Source organism: Dermochelys coriacea, chromosome 15 (assembly GCF_009764565.3).
Source record: "Dermochelys coriacea isolate rDerCor1 chromosome 15, rDerCor1.pri.v4, whole genome shotgun sequence".
NCBI classification, from domain to species: Eukaryota; Metazoa; Chordata; order Testudines; family Dermochelyidae; genus Dermochelys; species Dermochelys coriacea.
In genome coordinates, this window is record NC_050082.1 from 24,761,717 (window position 1) to 24,766,426 (window position 4,710).

The following is a 4,710-nucleotide window of genomic DNA, read 5'->3' on the forward strand; positions in this document are numbered from 1 at the left end:
CAGGTCCTCAAGGAATCAATTCTGAAGCACTTAGAGGAGAGGAATGTCCAGAGAACTTGTAAGAGATAGGTTCCCTCATGCATTCTCCTCTGCTTGCAACCCTCTTGTTTCCCACTGCCTAGCTTCTCAAATGGTTACATTCTGTCTATAACCAGCACAGGCTCTGCAGACTTCTGGTGCTGCACACTTTAAGCAACAAGAAGCATGACAAAGAAACTACATCTAGTACTAAAGACACATGGTGTGGGATTTCAGCAAGGGGAGGGATATCTTGTTGGATAGGAGCAATAAGTGATGATGGTAGGAAATGAAAGGTAGCTGTATGTGGAACAGAAGCCTTGTGAGTGTAAGAAAGCTGGGAGGCTTTGGGAAAATGATGTTGGGGTGGAATATCAAGGCCCCACACACTGGAGGCACAGAAAGAGAATACGATGATCTGTCTTCACCAGAGATGCCTTCACCATTCGCCACCAAAGAGCCATTAGAGATTATCAGGCAAATAATCACCATTTGTGGAAGTTCCTAAATATGTTTTTACCCAGCAAACTTGGAAGGAGTTGTACGTTTGTAAAGATAGACGATAAAAGCTCTGGAGGAGCTATCATCAACTTGTGGCTTAGTAATTTGTGCTTTGAAAAGTCTCTAAAGATATATTTACATGAGACCTCAAGAGCTCATTTAACACCTCTCATATACAATTTATGTAATTATTATATTGTATATAATTATTTATTTGCATATATTCTATATGATTATTTGATTATAAGTATTTCTAGGTCCTTAAAATCTTGGGGATATTTACAGAAATGATTGAATATAAATTCCTTCCAGAAAAGGGACAAAGCTCTAATTTCTTCCCCTCACTTCCAGATGGTATGTATGTTTCCCCAGCAGGTAGAGAGTTAATGTTAAACACACACAACTTAATTAGTTAAAATGAACCAAATTAGTTCAATTGATATTAACACCCACTAGCAGTTTTTTACACAAATCACAGTGGCAAAGAAATACCGAGATTTTGATGCTCTACCTTTAATTCCTCTAATTTAATGGTTTAATCCAATAAGATAATAAACATGGCTACTTTGCACTTGGCTATTGCTTTCTATTTGTAGCTCTCCAAGTGCTTTATATAGATAGATCTACATAATTATTATTATTTTACTTTATTTTAAGAGATGATAGAGAGGTTACTAGTTTCATTTCACAGCTGGTGAACATACACAACTCTCACTGAGGTCAGTGGGAACTAAGGATGTTCAGCGCCTGTGAAAATCAGGCCACTTGTGACTTTAGACTGTAGTCCGTCAAAGCAGGGATGGTCTTTTTTCTGTGTTTGTTCAGCACCCTGAACAATAAGATACCGAACCCAACTGGGGGCTTTGGGCACTACCATCATATAAATATTTACTACTGTTTGCCTCAGGTCACACAGGAAGTCATTGGCAGAGGTGAGACATTAACTCAAGTGTTCTGGCACCTAACCCAATACACAATCTAAAAGATCACAGCTAGAAAGGAGTTACCACCTATGAGTGCTGCACCAGCAGCAAGAGGGACGTGTTTTATGTCAGGTGAACTTTGAATTCCTTTGGTTTGGGTTTTAGTCTTATAACATCATTTAAGTGTAGTTTGTGTGTGTTTCTTTCCAAAAGCTAGAGGGATGTAGGATCCAGTCCTGCAGTACTTTCTCAGGAGAAACTCAGCAGAAGCTTTGCCTAAAAAAGGGCTGGGCCCTTAGTAATGCTGTATATTTTCGTAGGGTGCCCAATGGCCTTGGAGGAAGGGGGTTGAGAAACACTGATAATGGAAATAAAGAAAGTACACAGAAGAAGAAGAACCAGGTGAGGGGTCACACAGCTTATGTCTTTCAGATAGTGCAGAGTAGTATTTGGAAATGTAACTGCATGTAAGGGGACCAGAAGCAATGTGTACAGAGAGGAGGAGATGATTTAGTGGAGACTAGCCCCACTTATGGCCTTTTCTCCCTTGATTAAAAAAATTAAGAACACATTCTTATTTTAAGTTACTCCTGCCTTCAGAGTGTGAGTGTGGGAGAGAACAGCAAACTCATGTAACACACTGGTTCTGTAGCACATGTCCCCTTCTAGTGGCTGGCCTACATAGGGATTAAAAGCCCACTACTGCTACCAGTTAACAGTCAGCTCAGGTGGTGGAGACATGTGATTTTGGTGCAGAAGGTTCCCAGATTCTATCTCTGCTGGGTGTCCCATGAATAGAGGTTATTGCACCTGACAGGTGCTGGATGGAGAACAATGGAAGTGATGTCCTCTGTTTGCAGAATGTGGACCCCAGCAACATGACCTGACCCTCACCTGAAGGCATTATCTCTGAGGGAATTCGGCTCTGGCATCTTTGCTAAAATTGCCAACAAGGTAGATTGTTGGGATGGTGTTTTTTTGTTGCAGCCACAAATGATTAAACCGAGACCACTAATTTTACATGGACCACAGACCATTAGGCAGATGGGAACAACTTTTGGTCACTTTGTACCCAAGCCAACTTCACTGGGGGCTTCCCAGAGTGAAAAATCAGAACAAAAGGTAGACAGTCAAGCCAAGTAAAATTGACATGTATTGCAGGTGCCAAAACGTAAGGGTCTGATTTTCTGTGGTCTTGCACTTTGTGTTGTCATTTACAGCTGAGCTGAGAGAGTTGCAGAGTTGATGTAAAATCCTATTATTCTGACAGGGTATCAATAGACACCCACTTTGCATGGGTGTCAGTGATGGAGAATCCGGCCTTAAATTCTTGACAGCTTCCTATCAGCGGAGAAAGAAAAAAAGGGAGTGCTCAAAAAAGTAGAAGGGTCCCTCTACACCTTGTACTACTGTATTCTAAAGAGAGATGTTTTCATAAGGTCTTTTCTATTTTAAAGACATTTATTATAGGAGCATTGTATATTTTTAAGCTGTCAGTGTAAGAACCAGGTAAACCACCCAGACTCTAATTCGCCAAGGCCATGCACCAGATGCAGTTGTTTACACTAATGCAGAGTGGCTGTAGAATACTACTAACTGAGAAAGGCACCATTCTACACCTACTTCATAGATGTGTAAAGGACTGCAGCAGGGTCAGGGCAATGGAAAATCAGGCCCACAAAGAGCAAGGCCAAGAATTGTGTGTTTCTGCAAAGTTTTACAAGCATTGTAAACACAATTATTTCCAAATCCTGCAGCAAAGTTTCAGGGACAGTCAGGCATCAATTTGCAAAGTGCTGGATGAGGGGGTTTAGCTGTGTGACTCCTGTTGACTTTGATGAGAATTGCGCAGTCAAGCTTTACGCGCCACTTTGAAAATATGGGGTAAAAAGCATATAATTCTATGCCTTAGGCTTTCAGGCCCTGTGCTAACAGAGTACAGCACACATCAGTTGTTTAAGCAATAGTCCTCACCACTCTAGGCTCCACTGCCCTAACTTGAGATGCATTTGGAATTGAAAGTGAAACTTCAGAACATCCAGATCATTTATTTTACAGTAGATCAGGCATCAGCCATTATTCCTGTTAGACAGTGCCCTTACGTAGTGTTTAGTGGGTAGAACAGGGGAGTGGAGCTCAGAGACTTGAGTTGCAGTACCTGTTGCGTGACCTTACACAAATAGTTTAACCTCTGTGACTCAGTTTCTCCACACTATAAAATGGAGATCACACCTACCTTCCTTTGTAAAGCACTAATGAAATGGAAGATGATATAGGCCCAATTCTGTACCATGTAAATCAAGGGGAGGCTGCCATTAAAAAGGAACGGGATTGGGCCCCATCTGGTTGTAAAATATTAGTAGAAATTATAACAGTGTTACAGCCTTCTCAGGGTGACACTCTTACAATGGAAATGCCATGTAATGTGAAAGTTCCAGCATGGTGCTAATTACAGTTGCAGAACCCACTAGAAAGGGCAGTCGGCCAGATTTTAATCAATTACACTCATGTAAATCTGGAATCATTTGAACTGAATATCCCACAGGTTTACTGTGGATTAATTTGAGGATAACTGTTGCAATTAAATCGATCCATCGTCTGAATGAGTTTTGGGGTCACAGATTGGTGTTTCTAAGACTTTTTAAAATTTAGCATTCTGAATCTGTGTGGCAATTTATTGTTCATGACCATATCTTTGCAAACAGAAAACCAGTTAATTATTATTATTATCTAGTTTTGTCTTTATTAAAACTCTCAGTTGCTACAGTCTATATTAACCATCAACCTCTGATCAGACTGAACTGATGGTCAGACAGAAAAGGTATTTAGTACATCAAATAATTGAAAAGAACACCTGTTTCACTTTATTAGGAGAATTTGCAAAGAAAATTGAAAAAAATGTTTTCTAATTTATTAGTAGCTATTGCCCACCACTCAAATTAATTGGAAAAATTATATTAAATTTTTGAAAATACAGATTATTGCCGAATCTCCCACAAAAACCCATCCCAGCCACCCGAAAACAAATCCAACTCTTTTTATCCTTTTAAGAATGCCCATTCAACATCTCCCCACACCCCCAGCTCCCCCTTTGAACAAGTTACAGGATAAGCTTTCAACCCAAAAGTTCTGCCAAAAGTTTCTGAAGTTAATTTAAAACCCAATGTTATTGAAAAAAACCCCCCCAGAGCTCTATTGTTTGCTCTTTAAAAATAAAAATGACCCCCCCCAAGCCCCGAGGAAATAAAAATCTAAAGTGCTCTGGGCG